Source organism: Bufo gargarizans, chromosome 1, assembly GCF_014858855.1.
Source record: "Bufo gargarizans isolate SCDJY-AF-19 chromosome 1, ASM1485885v1, whole genome shotgun sequence".
Classification (NCBI taxonomy): Eukaryota; Metazoa; Chordata; class Amphibia; order Anura; family Bufonidae; genus Bufo; species Bufo gargarizans.
In genome coordinates this window covers 366,459,450-366,483,874 of record NC_058080.1, presented here as the reverse complement: position 1 = coordinate 366,483,874, position 24,425 = coordinate 366,459,450, and the positions used below count along the sequence as shown (strand labels likewise).

Here is a 24,425-nt window from a genome sequence, read left to right as displayed (position 1 = left end):
AGCTTGACCAACCACACTACTGAGGGTAAAATGCACTTGGTGACGGGCGCAGCTTGCCCCTGATGTAGTATATGGCCAAAAAAAGAACAGACTATTGCTGGTTAAATGCACTTGGTGTGACAGCTTCACCCTGATGTAGGCTTTAGCCAAAAAACAACCACACCATTGAGGGTTAAATGCACTTGGTTGCAGCTTGTGCTGGCGCACCACAAGACACAAAATGGCCGCCGATCACCCCAGAAAAAAGTGACTGACAAACGGTCTGGGCAGCCTAAAAACAGTGAGCAATTGAATTTCAGCAGCTCAATGATGCACAGCTGCAGATCGATCGATTAATCAAGTCCTTTGGAGGAGTTAATCTGCCTAATCTCGCCCTACTGTCGCAGCCGCAACCTCTCCCTACGCTAATCAGAGCAGAGTGACGGGCGGCGCTATGTGACTCCAGCTTAAATAGAGGCTGGGTCACATGTTGCTCTGGCCAATCACAGCCATGCCAATAGTAGGCATGGCTGTGACGGCCTCTTGGGGCAAGTAGTATGACGCTTGTTGATTGGCTGCTTTGCAGCCTTTCAAAAAGCGCCAAGAAAGCGTCACAAAAGCGCCAAGAAAGCGACGAACACCGAACTTTTACGAAAATGTCCGGGTTCGGGTCTGTGTCACGGACACCCCAAAATTCGGTACGAACCCGAACTATACAGTTCGAGTTCGCTCATCCCTAATCAGTACCTGATTTTCACAGCATCAATTACTGTTGAGAGCTCATTATGTAGCTAGTCATCAGCAGAGAGCAGGACCTTGGCGGCTCCCCGGAGCATCGTCCCACTGGGAAATTTCCCTGTATTAACCTCTATTGAGCTGTGTGAGGGCTTATTTTTTGTGTGGTCATCTTTAAGGGATACCATTTTGGAGTGCTTGCCTTTTTATTCATTTTTTGAGGGGGAGTTTGATAAAAAATTGCAATTGGCCATTTTAGAAACATAGAATGTGTCAGCAGAAAAGAACCATTTGGCCCATCTAGTCTGCCCAATATACTGAATACTATGGATAGCCCCTGGCCCTATCTTATATGAAGGATGGCCTTATGCCTATCCCATGCATGCTTAAACTCCTACCACTTCTGCAGGAAGGCTATTCCATGCATCCACTACACTCTCAGTAAAGTAATACTTCCTGATATTACTTTTAAACCTTTGCCCCTCTAATTTAAAACTATGTCCTCTTGTAGCAGTTTTTCTTCTTTTAAATATTCCCTCCTCTTTTACCTTGTTGATTAATGAATACATTTATATATAAATAGTTTGGGTGTTATGGGATGCTTTTTAATGAAATTTATATATTAAAAAAACGATTTGATGCATATGCAAATTAACCTGCGATGAGTCCTGTCCCTGACTGATCTCAGGGACAGGACTCATCTCAGGTTAATTTGCATATGTATAAAATCGTTTTTTTTACAATACAATAAAAGCACACAGAGCTATGGGGACTGGGTATTGCGGATGTGCTAGCGGCCATCTAGCAACCCATGTCCTCAGCTCTATACACAAAATCCCGGTAACAGGTTCCCTTTAAAGGACTTAAACATGCAATCGTTAGATCACTTCTTCCATAGAGTGCAATGAATTACCATTGCAGTCTATGGAAGATTCAATATGTTCCTATGGAACCCTGCCACAGTCAAGACTCCAGAGGAGCTATTGCTGTGGTAGCCTCGGATCCTTCAGAGAGACCTAGGCTACCACAGGAAATGAATAGCCCTTGAGTACCACATGGCAGTTGCCTTTCAGGCCCTAGGAGACCAACATTCCTGGGGGAAAGTCACTTTGCCAATTGACCATGAACTCTGAGGCCTTAAATGTCTGTGATCAGCGTTAATGCCGATCACAGACATTATCCCCAGGTGTCTGCTGTTTAAAAAGGCAGAAACCTGGCAGCTGTCTTTAAGACCAGGCACCAAAGACCTGATTTCCGCTGTACATGTACGGCAGAGATCGATGAGGGGATTAAAAGTTGCAAACATGGGGTTTGTGAATTTTTTTGTTCCCGAAAGCAGACATGTGGGAATGATACATTTCTGCCATCATGTTTTCCACTGTGGAATACAGACACATTGATTTTTAGTACATGGAGAACTGTTTATGATTTGAATTTTTCTACAAATGTATTCCGCCATGTGAGAAGGCACCCTTGAGGCCACTCAGATGCTGCAGTTGCTTTCAGCGGCATCTAAGGTTTAAGTAGATAAATTATTTTCTGTTGACCTTTTGTATGAGAGCTATTTTTACTGGACAGCTTGTATTTCCCATTCATTCTATTTTGGGTACACACAACCTTTTTTTTTTAAGTTTTTATTTTTGCTTTCCAAGACAAGAAAAAACAGACTAACAATACAAGTCTCAAAACCAAAGTCACTTACAGTATGTCAGTAATGCATATAACATCATTGGTGTGTACAATGAGAACACAGTATTTTTCAGCAGTTTGTTCAGTAATACCGGTACATGTTCATTCTTTTGCTGTAAGCCAATGTCATGGATTCAAGAGGTTATACTAACAGTTACTCACACACTCATACCCACCACAGCACCACAAACTCCTCTTACTCCTCTAGACGACTAGTGTCCTGGCCGCCAGCCAGGGTCCCAAATTTTCTGAAATCTCTCCGGCTTTTCACTCGCCAAGAAAGTAAGTTTGTACATCGGCAGAGCCTCATCTATAATCTGCATCCAGTGTTGGACAGATGGAACTTTAGGAGGTTTCCAGTTTAATAAAATGGATTTCCTTCCGTAAAACATTAGGAATCGGTAAATCATCCTGGAATACTTTAAATCAAATTGTTGACCAACCCCAACAGACTATTCTCTGGGCAACAGACTGCCGGTAGTCCCAATTTCCCATTCAGAAACCCATGTTCCTCCGACCAATACTCGGCTATAACTTTCCAGTCTAACTGGAGTTAGATAAATGCGGTGCAACTATTTGATCTGGATGAGCTGATCTCTGGCTCTAATAACCGCAGTTCTCCAGTTGTATACTAACTCTTTCTCATGCCTATCCTCCAACTCCGGGATGTCCACTTTCCATCTGGCCAAAGATCTGGATAACAACATAGAAACCTATGACAAAAGCCCAAAATAAAAGGAAGACACTGGCCTACACATCTTTCTGTCATGCAATTTTTTCAATTTCTCCATACTCTAACTTAATTTGGTCTCTTCCAGAGTGCTCTGTACATGCATGCCTGAGTTGAAAGTATCTAAATAGATTAGACTGGGATAGCTGGAACTCCTCTTTGAGATTTCGAAAGGTTTTGAAATTGCCATCCAGATATAACTGGGTGACGTATTTAATGCCGTGTTGCAGACAAAATTCAAAGTCAGGCAGGTCATATAGTTCAGACAATTTCGAAGTTTGCCCCAAAGGCAACACTGGGGACCACCCAGCACCATTCATTCTATCTCCGCACACTTGTGTGTTTCCCTTCCACACATTTATTACTGCTATCACATTAGAGGTAAGACACTGGACTGGGTAGTCACCCACTCTATACAGGAAGTTTGTCAGAGCCTCATATGATCCCATGAGTGCCACCTCCAACACTGTTACTGGGTTGTTGGCATCAGCACGGATCCACCAGCTGTCATATGCTAGTTGCACAGCTTGATAATACTTATGCATATCAGGCAAAGCCAGACCTCAACGGTTTATGGTGCTTTCAATGTATCCCTAGCAATTCTGGGTGTTAGGCCATTAGGCCAAAGAAAGGGAGTGAGTAATCTGTTAATGGCTACAAAGTGAGGTTTCCTAAGGAGCACCAGGGCGGCTCTATACAGATACAGTAGCTTGGGCAGTATTGTAATTTTAAATATATTTATGCCTCCTATTAGTGAGAGGGGGAGCATCACCCATGCCTTTAGTACAGTGTTCATTTTAGGACATGGTCAGATATCATAGTCAAGTATCAAAATAATGCCAATGTAACACCTAATAGGGTTGATTCTGGCGACAGAGCCTCTTTAGCCTCTTATGGACACAGGGCGTACCTGTGCGGCGGGCAGTGTTATGAACGGTGTGCCTGCTGAAATCATTCAGAAGGCACCCTGTGACAATGCCGAGGGGGGGTCCTGTGACCATCCTCCCCTATATCGGCGATCGCTGCTAACCGCAGGTCAATTCAGACCTGCGGTTTGCAGTATTTCCAGGTTATTCAGGTCTCCAGTGACCCGAAATAGGAGGGTGATCAGTGGTGTAATATACACCACCAATCAGCCTCCGTAGATCCTGTGAGGTGGCGGTGACGGAGGATGAGGGTGAAGATGAGGGTGATGGTTGGAGGGATTGACCTGGAGATAACATCCTGGAGCTACGCTGTCCCCGCCCACAGACTTCTGTGTGAGTAAGGACAGAGGAGCCCTGTGTCGGTCCATCTGCATCCCACACAATCCTCCACCATCCGTGGCCCCTGAGACCACATAAAGTGCCATCTGGCATATAAACATTTAGGGAGAGCTTTTGGTTAGGTAGGGGTAGTGGGAAAAAAAAAAGGTAATTTTTGTGTGCAGCACCCGGATCTGAGGGTGTCTGGGGTCCACAGCAACTTGTGCGACCCCCGTCCCCCCAGGGGTGCTGCAGCTTTCCTCCCACCCACATATTTTGGGGCGCAAGTGCATTTTTTTTCTTTTTGTAGGTGCGCTGACTGTGGCCGGCACTCTTAGCTGTAAAAGAGCGCCTGGCCACTGTCAGCGCATCGCCCACCCCACCGCTGATTCTTTTTTTTTCGGGGATTCTGTAAGGTTAGGGTGGGTTTGGGTAGGGTATACATAAAAACACACCGCCCCCCCCTCCCACACACACACACTAAATAAAGTTTTACACACACACACACTCCCCTTTAGCGTTCTAAAATGGCCCGCCGGATGTTCTCGGCCGAGGAGGCGTACGCCCAGCTGCTCTCCGACTCCGAGAGCCCCAGTGAGGACGAGGATGACCCCACTTTCCTGTTGTCATCCTCGTTCTCCTCATCATCTAGTGATGATGATGAGCCCCAAGGCGGCGGAGACGCCGCCAGGCTGAGCCAGGAACCCCCCGTGCCAGGAACCCTGTGGCCCACACTAGTATGAGCAGCCCTGGGGCTCGTACTAGTTTTCCGGCCCACCAGGAAAGTTCACCTGAGCCCTCTACCGGTGAACTTGGCTGGAGTACCCCAGAGGATTTTGAGCCCTTGATTCCTGACTTTGTTGGCCAACCAGGAATCCAGATTCGCACAGTGGGCTTCACTAAATATGACATTTTTAGTTTTTTTCAGTGAACAATTTGTGAATCTGATGGTGGAGCAAACAAACTTGTTCGCCCAACAGTTTATAGCCCAATTTCTCCCGAGTCAGAAAATACCTCATATGTGGACGTAATATGATCTGCGGGTGACTACACGGCTCAGAAGAGAAAGAGCGATATTGGGATTTTGGACAACCAAAATCCCAATGGCGCTCCTTCTCTTCTGAGCCATGTAGTTTGCCCGCAGAGCACTTTACGTCCACATATGGGGTATGTCCTTACTCCGGAGAAATTGGGCTACAAATTTTGGGGCGCTTTTTCTCCTATTACCCCTTGTAAAAATGAAATAAAAGGGGCTACATGTTAGTGTAAAAAAAGGAGATTTAGAATTTTCTCCTCCACTTTGCAGCTATTCCTGTGAAGACTGTGGAGAAATAAATTGAAATGGGGGAAGGGAATTATAAATTTAGTACTCCATGTAAGTGTGGTACTCCCTGAAGCAACCGTCAATACAGAGGCCCGGATGATCGGGACACGTTTCACACTGAGTGGTGGTGTCCTTTCGTTACCCCCTCCTGTTACACATGCTGCACTTTTTTTTTGGGACCAACCCTTCTTTTCAGTATGGAGGAACCACACCTGGAAAGTGTTGGCCAGGACGATCCGGGCGCCTCCAGTTCCTGAGGTACTCCGGCCTGCTCTTTCCCGGTCAGAAAAGATTATGGCCTTGAGGACTGCCCTTATAGAACTGGAGGAATTTCCCTGTGCTGCCAGCGCTCCGGGACAGCACAAAAGAGTTGTACATGGCAACCTGCACCAAGTAGACCGCAACTTCTTTGTACCATGCTAGGGGTTTTGCGCATGGCGTTTAGGGTTTCCATCTTTTCTCCTAAGCCAAACCCGAACAGAAGGGAGGGAGGGCCCCTTTCAGGCCCCACCCATGTCCCGCCTCCAGCCACGCCCATGTCCCGCCTCCACCCCTGGTTGCTGTCGCACCACGATCATTACGCCCCTGATCCCGTCACTACAGAAATACAGCACCCCATACCTCTTACATCCAGTGACGTCTCCTTTGATGTAGATGTTCTTTCCTCATCTTCTCCTTTCAGATCTTCAGACCAGACTACCCTTTTTTCGCCATTTTTCGTCTCTGCAGTTTGACAACAACAAAAAAAAGATCTTAGTTTACTACTTTTCCATCATCCTCCCATCTTCTGGACAAATCATCCTACTACCCCAATACTGTGCCGCTGTGCTCCCCCCCAATACTATACTGCATAAACAGAATAACCCCCTGATAATACTAGTAACACACATAGCCCCCCATATAAAATACCCCTTCTTTGTGGCCTCAGTAGAAGCCCCCAAATAATGTGCCAGTAAGAAGTGCCCCCATAGATGCCCCCATGTGTCAGTAAGAAGTGCATCTTTTCTCCCCCAATATGTGCCTCTTCCCCCCCTTCCCTTATATGTGCCAGTATCAAGTGCCTCATTTCTCCCCACCAATATGTGCCAGTATAAGGTGCCTCTTTCCCCCCCTTCCCCCCATATATTGCAGTTTCAAGTGCCTCATTCCCCCCTCAATATGTGCCAGTATAAGGTGCCTCTTTCCACCCCTTCCCCTATATGTGCCAATTTCAAGTGCCTCTTCCCCCCCACCCAAATATGTGGCAGTATAAGGTGTCTCTCCCCCCCTTCCCCCATATGTGCCAGTTTCAAGTGCCTCATTTCTCCTCCTCCCCAATATGTGCCAGTATAAGGTGCCTCTTTCCACCCCTTCCCCCATATGTGCCAATTTCAGGTGCCTCTCTTCTCTAAAAAATAACAAAAAACCTTTTACTTACCTCCAACGATGCGATGCAGGCCTCTTCCCGGCCTGTGTCCCGCGCTGTACGGCTCAGGCGGCGTGATGACGTCATCGCGCCGCCTGCACCGGCCTCTGATAGGCTGCAGGCACAAGGCCCGCAGCCTATTAGAGGAACAGGAGAGAGAGACGCCTCTCCCTCCCCTGCCGCAGCACAGCCGTCTGTATCGTTGTCCTGCGGACGGCGATACAGATGACTATGGCGATGAGCGCTTCCACAATGGAAGCGCTCATCTCCCTGTGCCCAGCCGCCGCCGCCATCATTCACAGCTGATTCCTGTGCCTGGGTCTGAGAAAGGCTTGTACCCGGGCACAGGATTGCAAACCCGGACTGTCCGGGTCATTCCTGTACGGGTGGCAACCCTATTCTCTAATGCTCTATAACACCCCTGTGCTCTGCACACACACCCCTCCCCCCATTGACTGACAGGGCTAGACAGCAGGCTGACATCACAGCACCACGGGGATACCGCACATGCAGCCGTCAGCGCTGACCGCGGCAGTGCAAGGGTTAATGAGCCGGCATCAGGGTTTTCACCGATGCCGGTGCATACAGCAGGGGTCCAACTATTAGTGCCTGCCGGACCCCTGCAGCTGATCGGGAGGGAGTAGCTCCTGTGGCCGCCCGATCAGAGCGCTGTACCTGTATGGCGCTGGGATTTGTGACCGTGTTTCCAGCGACATACATGTACAGCGCTGGTATCCTATGGGTTAATGACATATTATTTATTATAGTATATGCTATTAATATGTCTTTCTGGGGACTTCAACAATCAAAGCCATTAATGTAACCTCCAAGCTATAACATTACCACATGGTTTTTCTATACTTAGAAGCTATCACATAGTACTGCCATCTGTATGATCATATATTGTGTCCGTGGATAAAGCAGTAATATGTATATCAGCTTTCTGAGCAAATCTCAGTGTGGTGAAGCTATAGCACACTGTGTGTATAATACACATATATACAGTAGATATGTAATCCAGGATACAGCTCTGTATACAGGGCACCCTTTACTATAGTGCTGCCCATGTACTCTTAATAAAATAAAAAAGGACTACGTACATCACACAGCACTGGAATTTGTCTCTGATCTAGAGCTCAATAAAATATAAAATATTAATTTTATTAAAAGCCTGAAATAGATTTTGAACCCATGAACACTACATGCAAAGCAAGTGTCTTACCACTGAGCTATAGCTCTAGACAGCAAAGATAGGGATTTCTTTTATCTATGAGATGTAGTATAGCAAAAACCACAGTAAACCTAAAATGTTTTGTGATACTGACGACTGAAGGAAGTGAGACATCAGCGTCACACATGATTTAAATTTGCCTCTTATCTAGGGCATAATAAAATGTTAACATTTTTTGAAGGCTGAAAGGGGCTTTGAACTCAGAAAGCCTGGACATGGGGCAGCAGCATTACCACTGAGCTACCAGCTTGCCTTGTGTAGCTTGTGATTTTTGTTCATCTATGTGATGTAGAATACAAAACCACAGTGAAGCTAAAATGTTTTGTGATACTGACAACTGAAGGACGTCAGATATCAGCGTCACACATCATTTAAATTTGCCTCTTATCTAGCGCATAATAAAATGTAAACATTTTTGGGAGGCTGAGAGGGGCTTTGAACTCAGAAAGCCTGGACATGGGGCAGCAGCATTACCACTGAGCTACCAGCTTGCCTGGCAGAATTATAAGCTCAGCAATAGACAGTGTGATTTAGCAGACAAATACATAGTTTATCTATAACTCCTTCTCACTTTGACCCTGACCTATGAAGAGCATAAGTCAAACTCAGATATGAGAGTCAGGTGTCAGGTGTCAGGGTCAGGTGTCAGGGTCAGGTGTCAGGGTCAGGGGTCAGGGTCAGGTGTTACATTGGCATTATTTTGATACTTGACTATGATATCTGACCATGTCCTAAAATGAACACTGTACTTTAGTTTCTGGGTGATATACTCCATGGTGGGTGTCATGTTAAGAGAAGCAAATTGCTGGGGTTCTTTATGTATAACTATCCATAACTATTTAAATCTATCTACCACCAATAGTTTAGACTGAGACGTGATAGGTAGCCCATCCACCAGATGTATCATGATCGTTTTTCTGTTATCCCCGCTATATTTCAGCCTTCTATTTGATGGCATTTGCTTATCAGGATGGACAGAGGTTCCAACACAAGTGCAACTAGTAACGGGGACAGAGGGCACCCCTGTCACGTGCCTCTATTCAGAGGGAAAGGTTCAGACAGGTACCCATTTACCCACACTCTTGCTATGGGTTGCAAGTATAGAAGGCGCACCCATTTCAAAAAATTATCTGGGAAACCAAACTTTTCCAGTATTGCCCACAGAAAGACCCATTCCACTGAGTCGATTTATGTCGGTAGACTTCCCAGGCATGAAGCCAGACCAGTCAGGCCCCACTATAGACAGAATAACCTCAGCTAGAAGTAATGCTAAAACCTTAGCCAAAATTTTGGCATCTAGGTTAATAAGAGAGATAAGGCTATAGGAGCTGCATTGATCCAGTGGCTTCCCAAGTTAGTGGCTTCAGAAAATGTGGGTGGTAACCTAGACATCTCCAATGAGTGAGCAACGAGTCCACTCTAACAAGCGCCAAAAGTCGCTGCAACCAGCTTGTACCACTCAGCCGGGAAGCCATCTTGGCCTGTGATTTTGTGTGGGGCCATAGAGCAGATGGCAATCTGGATCTCTGGGGGAGTCAAGCATAGTTCTGCCTCCCCTAGATATCTGTGGGAATGTTATCTGATCCAAGTAACTCTAAATTTTCACAGATGTGCATGTCAGTGTAGAGGGATATAGTTTGGCATAATAAGTAGCAAATTGGGCGCAGATCTCATCAGGTCTAGAGACCTCCCTCTCCGAGTCTGTCTGAATCGCAGTCACTACTGTTTTAGGGGTCTCCACCCTAGCCAAAAATGCCAGCGCTTTCCCACTCTTATGTCCATCTGAGAAGATAACCTGCTTCTGTGTAAGAAGCAGTTTCTAAGTCTACTCAGTGAGGTGTAACTTGTAACCTCTCTGAAGGGAGAGCCATCTCTCCCAATGCTCCACATTCGGGTCACCAACACCTCCTCCGCCTCCGCAAGTCTAGCCTCCATCCCGCTACGAGTGACCTGCAACTGTATTCTATGAGTGGCAATTACTGATATTATAGAACCCTTCAATACTGCCTTACAGGCCTCCCATTCCGTAATTGGGTAAGATGAACCCTCATTCACCATTAAGTTCTCCTCTAGCTCTTTCCGACAGGCAGACTCCACTGGGAGTACTTGTAGCCATATTGGATTTCGCTTCTATAGCTTGTCTGGCTTGTCAATAGGCTGGGTCAAAATAATCTGCAGAAGAGCATGGTCAGAAATTCCCATCGGCAGATAGGATGCCACTCTCACCATGGGCAGACAGCCAGGGCTGCCAAAGGCGAGGTCAATACGGGACATAGTAACTCCTGAAGCAGAGTAGCATGAGAACTGCTGAAGGGCTGAGTTCCTACACCTCTAAAGCTCCACTAGGTTATAGGCCGTCGCCCAATTAAATAGGGCTGAATTATATCTGAGAGGAGGTCTTAACCTGTCTAGCTGGTTATCCAATACTGCCCTAAAATCTCCTAGAATTACAAAGGGAGACGGGGGCAACAATGCCACCTTAGCCATAATTTCATATAGTAGGGATCTGCAGAAGCTCGGAGGGACATACAGTCCAACAATAATCAAGGGGCTGCCACTGATAAGACCGTGTAAAAGAATAAACCTTCCATGTGTATCTACCTGCATGGTGCTTAGCTACCAGGGTAGGGCCTTACTAACCAGAATGGAGACCCCACGTGTATAATTCGTATACTCTCATGATGTGTTTTTCCCCACCCAAGGGTGTCAAAGCGCAAGTACCTTGCGGTCCCTCAGATGCGTTTCCTGCAAAATAAGTATATCAGAATCATAAGTCTTAAGATAATAAAAGACCAGAGATCTTTTGATCTTACAATTTAGGCCTCTCACATTCCATGAAATTATCTTAAACGTCGCCATAATTGTGACCTGAACATATATATCTTATGATATTCTCTCACAGTGCTGTGGTGGCACACATACATCTGCAATGAGCAGGACACTGGTACAATGGCCAATGATGCAGTGGGTCAGGATATGTGTAGATTAGTTTAGGGTTTGTTTGTGACGCCAATTGCAGCTTGCGCAGGTACTGTGGCAGGGCCCTTTAAGATGTTATAGCTCACGTACCAGGTGAGGAATGACAGAGGGGTATAATGTCTCTGTGTAATAGGTATGGTAGTGTCAACGGTGTCTCCTACCTTGGTACAGCTGGAGTCCTGGATCCTGGCTCACTTGCAATACAATGAGTGTTGTTAATAGGAGTAACTGAGGTAGCAGTAAAGGAGATCCAAACTGGTATTATAATCCAACTCGTCTTTACTTAATAGCAGCAGAAATCCGTACAAGTTAAGGCAATAGTCTTGGGTCCCAGCAGGTATAGGCAATGTATGGCAGGGATCAATATCTCTTCTGCTTCTATACTATGTGCCTGGAGAATCTGGCAGGTATTTATCTTCTGCTCTGACTGTCTTCTGCTTAGTAATGGGCCTGACTAGCTGAGGAGGAACTTCTCCTGGACTCTGGATATGTACTCACAGCTTGGCTCACAGGGGATGCTTCTTCCTGGAGGCTGGAGGTGGCTGCTTTTCTTGTCAATCAGCTGAGGCTGATGGCTCAGGCTGGGAAGAGTGATCTTTGGCCTCAGCCGAGGCGAGATCCTGTCTTGGAATCCCTATTTTCTGGGAGCTCCTACTAACACAGCCTACCCCAGGCGGGGGTAGCTGGTACACTAATTTAGCTTCCTTCTCCTCTCCATGAGACAGGACATGGGACCAGCCCACTTCTGCTCACAGAGGAGGGGGAGCTAAAACTGGAATGAACTATTCCAGTCTAGCAATACTAAACTGGCTATGGACCTGATCATACATTGCTGCCACCTGCTGGTGTACAGGGAAATTACAGCATAATATATAACAGGCCTAGAAATACATTAAATTACATTAATGACAGACAGTATAATTTACATAGACGGGCAATAAAATTACACTTAACATGTTGTAGCAGGGAAAAAGAGTTTAGTAACATACTTCAGGATGTTACACATCCATTCACACCATTTTATACCTAACCTAACCCATCCACAACCCTCTCCCTGCCCACACATCTCCAACCTGTTTGATCCTGTGATCCCAAACAAGAAGAAAAATCAGCTGGTAAGTAACCCTAGCCTTACCCTAACTCTGATGTACAGTAAACCCGTCTGAATATGACTGCAGTGGGTGCCTCCACCCAGGGTCCTTTAAGAAGGAAAAAGTATTTGTTTTGTGACACCAGTAGCAGTGAAGCAACAATGGCACAGGTCCCCTTTTAGTGATATGATAGTAGATGGTACCCAGGTGTAGGAATTCCAGAGTGGTGTAGGGTGGCCTAAATGTCCCTTAATGGTGTTGTACACGTGTCACAGTGCTCCAACCTGGATACGCTGGACCCTAAGAGTTGGCTCTGCAGCAATGAAAAGGGGATTGTTGATGAAGCGGATGAAGAAAAAAAAAAGTCCAGACCTTGTTATGAAGTTGATAACAGCTTTACTTGAATAAACTTTCTTTCAAACGATTTTGCAGACTTTGTCTTGGTCACCAGCAGGCGTTGGCATTAACGGTGACAAGCAGACTTCTCTCTGCTAGCTTTGTTTCTCTCTGGCTCTGCTGTGCTAAAAGGCTGGCTGTGTAACTTAGCTTCTGCTTTACGCTGTACTTTACTTGCTGTCATCTGGTCTATCTCTAGCTTTCTCCAGGGAACTCTTTACTCCTGGCTTCGGAGGTTTTTAGCTGTAGCCTCTGGATGCAGCTGAGCTGAAGGTGCTCTAATTGGCCTAGGCAGGGCTTGTCCAGGAAGGAACGCGCTCCTACTTCCTTCCCCTAGCAGGGGGTGCTCTATTCTGGCTCCTAACTACCTAAACTCCTCCCTCTCTTAGGCTACTTTCACACTAGCGTTCGGGTGTACGCTTGTGAGCTCCGTTTGAAGGGGCTCACAAGCGGCCCCGAACGCATCTGTCCAGCACTAATGCATTCTGAGTGGACGCAGATCCGCTCAGAATGCATCAGTCTGGCAGCGTTCAGCCTCCGCTCTGCTTGCAGCGTTCGGGTGTCCGCCTGGCCGTGCGGAGGCGTGCGGATCCGTCCAGACTTACAATGTAAGTCAATGGGGACGGATCAGTTTGAAGATGACACACTATGGCTCAATCTTCAAACGAATCCGTCCCCCATTGATTTTAAATGTAAAAGTCTGGACGGATCCGTTCAGGCTACTTTCACACTTAGAATTTTTTTTTACAATATAATGCAGACGGATCCGTTCTGAACGGAGCCACCGTCTGCATTATATGAGCGGATCCGTCTCAGACGGATCCGCTCTGAACGCTAGTGTGAAAGTAGCCTTAGAGAGAGCTAGAATTGACAGAATGGTTCTATTCTAGATAAAATAGCTCTGCCATTGTTGCCGCCATTTGCTGGCAAACCAGGCACTTTACGCTTGAACATAACAGTTACAAGGAAATGGAAGTACATATTTTGCAGGCCCTGGAAGTTAACACATAGGATGACAAGTTGTTAACCATAGGAGATAGTAGAGGGGTGCAGAAGGTGGTAATGCACCTCTGGGGCTTACATACCCCCTTACTTAAGATGCAAGCCGCCCTCAGCTTGTGCTTAGGGAATATAAAAGGCTTTGGTTCCAACCACCGTGTCTTTGTGCGACGTGGAAAAGGTGAACGGATGGACTCTACATGCCTGGTTCACACCGTGAAGCATGGAGGAGGAGGTGTGATGGTGTGGGGGTGCTTTGCTGGTGACACTGTTGGGGATTTATTCAAAATTGAAGGCATACTGAACCAGCATGGCTACCACAGCATCTTGCAGCGGCATGCTATTCCACCCGGTTTGCGTTTAGTTGGACCATCATTTATTTTTCCACAGGACAATGACCCCAAACACACCTCCAGGCTGTGTTAGGGCTATTTGACCATGAAGGGGAGTGATGGGGTGCTGCGCCAGATGACCTGGCCTCCACAAACACCGGACCTGGATCCAATCGAGATGGTTTGGGGTGAGCTGGACCGCAGAGTGAAGGCAAAAGGGCCAACAAGTGCTAAGCATCTCTGGGAACTCCTTCAAGACTGTTGGAAGACCATTTCAGATGACTACCTCTTGAAGCTCATCAAGAGAATGCCAAGAGTGTGCAAAGCAGTAATCAAAGCAAAAGGTGGCTACTTTGAAGAACCTAGAATATGACATATTTTCAGTTGTTTCACACTTTTTTGTTATGTATATAATTCCACATATGTTAATTCATAGTTTTGATGCCTTCAGTGTGAATCTACAATTTTCATAGTCATGAAAATAAAGAAAACTCTTTGAATGAGAAGGTGTGTCCAAACTTTTGGTCTGTACTGTATGTATATATATATATATATATATATATATATATACTTCAAGGGTGTAAAACAAAGTGCAATATAGACTGACTTGTATTCCCTTCCTAGCACCAAGGTCTATTAATGCTTTACACTTCGTCACCTTGATGACTGACCAATAGTGTTGATCGAGCACCAAAGTGCTCGGGTGCTCAAGTAGAACACTTTGGGATGCTCGGGTGCTCTACAGAGCACACAAGCACAATGGAAGTCAATGGGAGAACCCAAGCATTAAACCAGGCAGCCCTGCTCTGAAGAGGGGAAGGTGTCTGGTTCACAGGGAAAGGTCAGAAATTGATGAAAACACCACTGAAATGGTTCAGGAAGAGCATAGCGAGGATGTCTGGATGCATCTTGAACTCCCAGGTCACTGCTGGGAACGATGTTGTCCGAGTAGTACGCCTACGCCACTTTTACAGACTGACAATAATACGCACAAAACCGAAGATAAAACCGATTTTAGAAAAAAATTGTTGTTAAACATTCTTTTCTGTATATTTACTTGTATATAAAGTGCAAATGCTGCCAAAAATTACAAGGAATAGGCACTCCGATACAACCTGTACGTGACATAAAGGAGGGCCTTATTAACATTGTGGAAATTTGTTCAGGTAATGGGACTTTTACACTCATAACGCCTATGCACTAAGTGAAAGGGCTGACAAAAATTACAAGGAACTGGCATGTTCTAATGCATCCTTTATTACTCATAAAGAAGGGCATCATACACACCCATGAAAAATTATGACTGATTGCCTGCTGGTGACCCTCTAAAACATTTGGAGCAAGGGCCTGCTGGTGACCCTCTAAAATACTAAGGGCAAGGGCGTGCTGCTGATCTGACCATCTAAAATATTGGGGGAAAGTGCCTGCTGCTGAGCTGGCCCTCTAAAACATTAGAGGTGAGTGCCTGCTGCTGATATGACCATCTAAAACATTATGGGCGAGGGCGTGCTGCTGATCTGACCATCTAATACATTAAGGGCGAGGGACTGCTGTTGACCCTCTCAAACATTAGGGGTGAGGGTCTGCTGCTGAGATGACCCTCTAAAACATTAGGGGCAAGGGCATGCTGCGGAGCTGACCCTCTAAAACATTAGGGGCGAGTGCCTGCTGCTGATCCGGCCATCTAAAACATTAGGGGTGAGGGCCTGCTGCTGATCTGACTATATAAAACATTAGGGCTGAGGGCCTGCTGCTTAGGTGACCATCTAAAACATTATGGGCGAGGGCCTGCTGGTGACCCTCTAAAACTTTAAAGGTGAGTGTCTGCTGCTGAGCTGACCCTCTAAAACATTAGGAGTGAGGGCAGCCTAATAAGCATGTTGATATGATGGAGGAGGAGGACGAGAAAAGGAAGATTGAACCATATAACCTTTTTTGTGGTGGAAGGGGTGCATGGGAATACAGTGTATTCAATACACCATAAAAGCCACATTTAGAGTGCCATTTATGTTCAGCCGCTTTCCTCTGGTGGAGTAGAGAAGTCAGGGGAAATCGAGGCCTTGTTAATTTTTATAATAGTCAACCTATCAGCATTTTCCGTTGACAGGCGGATGCGCTTATCAGTTATTATGCCCCCAGCAGCACTAAATACCCGCTCTGACAAAACACTGGTGGCAGGGCAGGCCAGCACCTCCAAGGTGTAGAGCGCCAGTTCGTGCCACGTGTCCAGCTTGGACATCCTATAGTTGTAAGGGATCACTGAGAACACTGACACGGTCTGCTACGTATTCCTTCAACATCTTCCAAAACGTTTCCCTCCTTGTGACACTCGGCCGCACATCAGGGTAAGGGTGCTGGTGGGGTGTCATGAAACAGTCCCAGGCCTTGGATAGTGTTGCCCTGCCTCTGTTGGAACTGCTGTGTTCCCCTTGTCTCCCCTTCTCGGTTGCCCAAGGTACTACGTACTCTGCCGCCAGTGTGGTCAGCTGGAAATTTATGGAGCAATTTTTCTACAAGGACCTTCTGGTATTGCACCATTTTTCTAGTCCTCTCCACCACAGGAATGAGAGATGAAAAGTTCTCTTTGTAGTGGGGATCAAGAAGGGTGAACAACCAGTAATCGGTATTGGCCAAAATGCGTATAACGCAAGGGTCACGGGAAAGGCAGCATAACATAAAGTCAGCCATGTGTGCCAAAGTCCCAACAGATAAGGATGAGCGAACTCGAACTGTATAGTTCGGGTTCGTACCGAATTTTGGGGTGTCCGTGACACGGACCCGAACCCGGACATTTTCGTAAAAGTCCGGGTTCGGGTTCGGTGTTCGTCGCTTTCTTGGCGCTTTTGTGACGCTTTCTTGGCGCTTTTTGAAAGGCTGCAAAGCAGCCAATCAACAAGCGTCATACTACTTGCCCCAAGAGGCCGTCACAGCCATGCCTACTATTGGCATGGCTGTGATTGGCCAGAGCACCATGTGACCCAGCCTCTACTTAAGCTGGAGTCACATAGCGCCGCCCGTCACTCTGCTCTGATTAGCGTAGGGAGAGGTTGCGGCTGCGACAGTAGGGCGAGATTAGGCAGATTAACTCCTCCAAAGGACTTGATTATTGATCGATCTGCAGCTGTGGGTCATTGAGCTGCTGATACTCAATTGCTCACTGTTTTTAGGCTGCCCAGACCGTTTGTCAGTCACTTTTTTCTGGGGTGATCGGCGGCCATTTTGTGTCTTGTGGTGCGCCAGCACAAGCTGCGACCAAGTGCATTTAACCCTCAATGGTGTGGTTGTTTTTTGGCTAAAGCCTACATCAGGGTGAAGCTGTCACACCAAGTGCATTTAACCAGCAATAGTCTGTTTATTTTTTGGCCATATACTACATCAGGGGCAAGCTGCGCCCGTCACCAAGTGCATTTAACCCTCAGTAGTGTGGTTGGTCAAGCTGTCACACCAAGTGCATTTAACCAGCAATAGTCTGTTCATTTTTTGGCCATATACTACATCAGGGGCAAGCTGCGCCCGTCACCAAGTGCATTTAACCCTCAGTAGTGTGGTTGGTCAAGCTGTCACACCAAGTGCATTTAACCAGCAATAGTCTGTTCATTTTTTGGCCATATACTACATCAGGGGCAAGCTGCGCCCGTCACCAAGTGCATTTAACCCTCAGTAGTGTGGTTGGTCAAGCTGTCACACCAAGTGCATTTAACCAGCAATAGTGTGGTTATTTTTTGGCCATATCCCAGTCTAATTCTGTCAGTGAATCCATACCGGTCACCCAGCGCCTAAATACTAGGCCTCAAATTTATATCCCGCTAAATCTGTCGTTACCGCTGTACTGTTGTGGCTGGGCAAGTTATTTAGTGTCCGTCAAAGCACATTTTTTGTTCTGGTTTGAAATACAATTCCCAATTTAGCAATTTCATAATTTAGTGGTTTCTGCTATATCAGAGCTATTTGAAATCTATCCCTAAAAGGGTATATAATATTCAAGGTGCACATAGGGTCATTCAGAATAACTTCACACACACGCTACTGTGCATTTCCAAGTCTAATTCTGTCAGTAAATCCATACCGGTCACCCAGCGCCTAAATACTAGGCCTCAAATTTATATCCCGCTAAATCTGTCATTACCGCTGTACTGTTCTGGCTGGGCAAGTTATTTAGTGTCCGTCAAAGCACATTTTTTGTTCTGGGTTGAAATACAATTCCCAATTTAGCAATTTCATAATTTAGTGGTTTCTGCTGTATCAGAGCTATTTGAAATCTATCCCTAAAAGGGTATATAATATTCAAGGTGCACATAGGGTCATTCATAATAACTTCACACACACGCTACTGTGCATTTCCAAGTCTAATTCTGTCAGTAAATCTATACCGGTCACCCAGCGCCTAAATACTAGGCCTCAAATTTATATTCAGCTGAATTTGAATACAATACATTGGGCCAAATAATATTTTTGTTGTTGTGGTGAACGATAACAATGAGGAAAACATCTAGTAAGGGACGCGGACGTGGACATGGTCGTGGTGGTGTTAGTGGACCCTCTGGTGCTGGGAGAGGACGTGGCCGTTCTGCCACATCCACACGTCCTAGTGTACCAACTACCTCAGGTCCCAGTAGCCGCCAGAATTTACAGCGATATATGGTGGGGCCCAATGCCGTTCTAAGGATGGTAAGGCCTGAGCAGGTACAGGCATTAGTCAATTGGGTGGCCGACAGTGGATCCAGCACGTTCACATTATCTCCCACCCAGTCTTCTGCAGAAAGCGCACAGATGGCGCCTGAAAACCAACCCCATCAGTCTGTCACATCACCCCCATGCATATCAGGGAAACTGTCTGAGCCTCAAGTTATGCAGCAGTCTCTTATGCTGTTTGAAGACTCTGCTGGCAGGGTTTCCCAAGGGCATCCACCTAGCCCTTCCCCAGCGGTGGAAGACATAGACTGCACTGACGCACAACCACTTATGTTTCCTGATGATGAGGACATGGGAATACCACCTCAGAATGTCTCTGATGATGACGAAACACAGGTGCCAACTGCTGCGTCTTTCTGCAGTGTGCAGACTGAACAGGAGGTCAGGGATCAAGACTGGGTGGAAGACGATGCAGGGGACGATGAGGTCCTAGACCCCACATGGAATGAAGGTCGTGCCACTGACTTTCACAGTTCGGAGGAAGAGGCAGTGGTGAGACCGAGCCAACAGCGTAGCAAAAGAGGGAGCAGTGGGCAAAAGCAGAACACCCCCAGACTCCGCCTGCTACTGACCGCCGCCATCTGGGAGCGAGCACCCCAAAGGCAGCTTCAAGGAGTTCCCTGGCATGGCACTTCTTCAAACAATGTGCTGACGACAAGACCCGAGTGGTTTGCACGCTGTGCCATCAGAGCCTGAAGCGAGGCATTAACGTTCTGAACCTGAGCACAACCTGCATGACCAGGCACCTGCATGCAAAGCATGAACTGCAGTGGAGTAAACACCTTAAAACCAAGGAAGTCACTCAGGCTCCCCCTGCTACCTCTTCTGCTGCTGCCGCCTCGGCCTCTTCCTCCGCCTCTGGAGGAACGTTGGCACCTGCCGCCCAGCAAACAGGGGATGTACCACCAACACACCACCACCACCTCCGTCACCAAGCGTCTCAACCATGTCACACGCCAGCGTTCAGCTCTCCATCTCACAAACATTTGAGAGAAAGCGTAAATTCCCACCTAGCCACCCTCGATCCCTGGCCCTGAATGCCAGCATTTCTAAACTACTGGCCTATGAAATGCTGTCATTTAGGCTGGTGGACACAGACAGCTTCAAACAGCTCATGTCGCTTGCTGTCCCACAGTATGTTGTTCCCAGCCGGCACTACTTCTCCAAGAGAGCCGTGCCTTCCCTGCACAACCAAGTATCCGATAAAATCAAGTGTGCACTGCGCAACGCCATCTGTAGGCAAGGTCCACCTAACCACAGATACGTGGACCAGTAAGCACGGCCAGGGACGCTATATCTCCCTAACTGCACACTGGGTAAATGTAGTGGCAGCTGGGCCCCAGGCGGAGAGCTGTTTGGCACACGTCCTTCCGCCGCCAAGGATCGCAGGGCAACATTCTTTGCCTCCTGTTGCCACCTCCTCCTTACTCGGCTTCCTCCTCCTCTTCTTCCACCTGCTCATCCAGTCAGCCACACACCTTCACCACCAACTTCAGCACAGCCCGGGGTAAACGTCAGCAGGCCATTCTGAAACTCATATGTTTGGGGGACAGGCCCCACACCGCACAGGAGTTGTGGCGGGGTATAGAACAACAGACCGACGAGTGGTTGCTGCCGGTGAGCCTCAAGCCCGGCCTGGTGGTGTGTGATAATGGGCGAAATCTCGTTGCAGCTCTGGGACTAGCCAGGTTTGACGCACATCCCTTGCTTGGCGCATGTGCTGAATTTGGTGGTGCAGAAGTTCATTCACAACTACCCCGACATGTCAGAGCTGCTGCATAAAGTGCGGGCCGTCTGTTCGCGCTTCCGGCGTTCACATCCTGCGCTGCTCGCCTGTCTGCGCTACAGCGTAACTTCGGCCTTCCCGCTCACCGCCTCATATGCGACGTGCCCACCAGGTGGAACTCCACCTTGCACATGCTGGACAGACTGTGCGAGCAGCAGCAGGCCATAGTGGAGTTTCAGCTGCAGCACGCACGGGTCAGTCGCACTACGGAACAGCACCACTTCACCACCAATGACTGGGCCTCCATGCGAGACCTGTGTGCCCTGTTGCGCTGTTTCGAGTACTCCACCAACATGGCCAGTGGCGATGACGCCGTTATCAGCGTTACAATACCACTTCTATGTCTCCTTGAGAAAACACTTAGGGCGATGATGGAAGAGGAGGTGGCCCAGGAGGAGGAGGAGGAGGAGGAAGAGGGGTCATTTTTAGCACTTTCAGGCCAGTCTCTTCGAAGTGACTCAGAGGGAGTTTTTTTGCAACAGCAGAGGCCAGGTACAAATGTGGCCAGCCAGGGCCCACTACTGGAGGACCAGGAGGACGAGGATGAGGAGGAGGATGAGGAGGATGAGGATGAAGCATGGTCACAGCGGGGTGGCACCCGACGCAGCTCGGGCCCATCACTGGTGCGTGGCTGGGGGGAAAGGCAGGACGATGACGATACGCCTCCCACAGAGGACAGCTTGTCCTTACCTCTGGGCAGCCTGGCACACATGAGCGACTACATGCTGCAGTGCCTGCGCAACGACAGCAGAGTTGCCCACATTTTAACGTGTGCGGACTACTGGGTTGCCACCCTGCTGGATCCACGCTACAAAGACAATGTGCCCACCTTACTTCCTGCACTGGAGCGTGATAGGAAGATGCGCGAGTACAAGCGCACGTTGGTAGACGCGCTACTGAGAGCATTCCCAAATGTCACAGGGGAACAAGTGGAAGCCCAAGGGCCAAGGCAGAGGAGGAGCAAGAGGTCGCCAAGGCAGCTGTGTCACGGCCAGCTCCTCTGAGGGCAGGGTTAGCATGGCAGAGATGTGGAAAAGTTTTGTCAACACGCCACAGCTAACTGCACCACCACCTGATACGCAACGTGTTAGCAGGAGGCAACATTTCACTAACATGGTGGAACAGTACGTGTGCACACCCCTCCACGTACTGACTGATGGTTCGGCCCCATTCAACTTCTGGGTTTCTAAATTGTCCACGTGGCCAGAGCTAGCCTTTTATGCTTTGGAGGTGCTGGCCTGCCCGGCGGCCAGCGTGTTGTCTGAACGTGTATTCAGCACGGCAGGAGGCGTCATTACAGACAAACGCAGCCGCCTTTCTACAGCCAATGTGGACAAGCTGACGTTCATAAAAATGAACCAGGCATGGATCCCACAGGACCTGTCCATCCCTTGTGCAGATTAGACATTAACTACCTCCCCTTAACCATATATTATTGTACTCCATGGCACTGTCACGAGGGTGTCAAGAGCCATGCCTGACTCCGTTGTACCCGGGGTCAGGAGGTCGCAGCGGTTGGCTGCACGCTCTATGTAAGATAGGGATGTTTCCTTATTGTAGCTTTCTGGGTTTGCTTTGCAAACCCTTTTGGCTCACTCAGGGATCCGTAGCTCCTTCTCTCAGCTGTTCCTTGTCCAGCACTCCAAATCCTCCTTATATTCCCCTCTCACACTTCTCTGGTTGCCAGATATAGAGCTTCCTGCCTGGACATCTATGAGCTGTGTTGCTGCGTTCTCTGGTAGTTGATCCAGAACGCTACCCTCCGGATCCCTGTTGGACCTTTGTGGACAGTTGTTGTCATCCACCTGGGTGTTTGTGTTTGTCTGTGTTTGTCTGTCCTCTCCCTGGTGTTTCCCTCTTAGTGCAGTGGTGAGGACTAGCGATCCCACCGGCCCGTTCATTATCTAGGGTTCATTTCAGGGAAAGCCAGGGTTTAGGCACGTGATCGCCGCACGGGTGAGGAACCCGTCTAGGGACGTCAGGGTAGTCAGGTGCCAGCCGCAAGGAGAGTTAAGGGGTCACCACCTTTCCCTCTCCCTTGGGCAGGACTTTCCCTTTTTCCTCCCTGTGCGTGTTGCCGGTCATTACATTATATCTGGCCCTTATTTTTGTGTAGGTTAAAAAAAATAAATTTTTATTTTATTTTTTTACCTACTTAGAATCCAGTATGGATCAAATTGCTGCTCTGTCCGAACAATCTCATGGCTTGTCTTTGGAGGTGGCAGGATTGAAGGCGTCGGTCCTCCAGCAACAGCAGCAATTACAACAGACCACAAGCCCAGCGGTTGCTACTGGTAACCAGGTTGTTGCGGAACCCAAGGTCCCTCTCCCTGACAGATTTTCTGGGGGAAGGGACAAGTTTTTGATTTTCCATGAGGCCTGTAAATTATACTTTAAACTGTGCCCTTACTCCTCTGGCAATGAAGAACAGCGGGTGGGTGTGGTTATTTCCCTGCTGCAGGGGCACCCGCAGTCCTGGGCGTTCTCTTTACCTACTGATTCTCAGGCGCTTCGGTCAGTGGATGAGTTTTTCGGGGCCTTGGGTCTCATATATGACGACCCTGACCGAGTCGCACTGGCTGAATCAAAATTACGGAGACTCCTACAAGGAGAGCGGCCAGTAGAGGAGTATTGCTCTGACTTCCGTAGATGGGCTACGGATACCCAATGGAACGACCCGGCTCTCAGGAGTCAGTTCTGCTCTGGGTTATCCGAAAGGGTTAAGGATGCTCTTGCATTGTATGAGACCCCCTTTTCCCTTGATGCAGTTATGTCCCTTTCTATCCGTATAGATAGACGCCTTAGGGACAGGTTGAAAAAACCGGAGCCATTGGTAACCCCTCCCAAGCAGCAGTTAGTCTGTATGGACTTAGACGAGCCTATGCAGCTAGGAGGAACTACTCGTCAGGTCCGTCCTCCTGTGGTTCGCCGTAGGCGTGGGGTTTGTTTTTTTTGTGGGGAGAGGGGTCATTTCATTAATGTCTGTCCTTCTTTCCTCAGAAACAAAAAAAACGTCGGAAAACTACTAACCCCAGGCTGTGTGGAGGATGTCAGCCGGGGGGTATACGTTTCCTCCATACGTACATCACAATTTGTGTTGCCAGCGGTTATTGTTTTTGGTGATAAGACAGAGACTATTTCTTTCTTTCTAGACAGTGGAGCAGGGGTAAATTTGATAGATGCCCATTTTGCCTGCACTATGGGTTTGTCTCTCTGTACACTACAGAGACCTATTCCCATATTTGCTATTGATTCTGCTCCTCTGTCTCAGAGAAATCTCACCCACATTGTTCATAACTTACACCTTCGGGTAGGGGACCACCATAACGAGATGCTCTCATGTTATGTTCTGGAGGGGCTTCCCGCTCCGGTAGTGCTGGGTCTTCCCTGGTTGGTAGCGCACAATCCAGTGGTGGATTGGCAGGCCAGGGAGATATTGGAGTGGAGTGAGCCGTGCAGAGAAAATTGCTAAAATAGCAATTGCTTAGTCGCCTCCATAGCTACCCTACCTACTTTTGTTTCGGACTTTGAGGACGTTTTTTTTGAAAAAGGTTGTCAGAAGTTACCACCTCATCGTCCGTTAACCTTATTCCTGGCGCAAAATTACCCAAGACCAGGTTATATAATCTTTCAGGTCCAGAGAGACAAGCCATGAAGGATTATATCTCCGAGAGTTTGGCTAAGGGACACATCAGACCCTCTTCTTCACCCGTGGCTGCAGGGTTTTTCTTCGTTAAAAAGAAAGATGGGGGCCTGCGTCCTTGCCTAGATTTTCGTGAATTAAATCGGATAACCATCCGAGACCCATACCCT

General features: G+C 47.7%; 1 protein-coding gene across 1 annotated transcript in view; it reads left to right on the top strand.

The window, feature by feature from the left end:
* The window catches only part of KISS1R (KISS1 receptor), a 504,797-nt gene that overhangs the window by 182,558 nt on the left and 297,814 nt on the right, over positions 1–24,425 (top strand). The gene's annotated exons all lie outside the window — the stretch shown is intronic.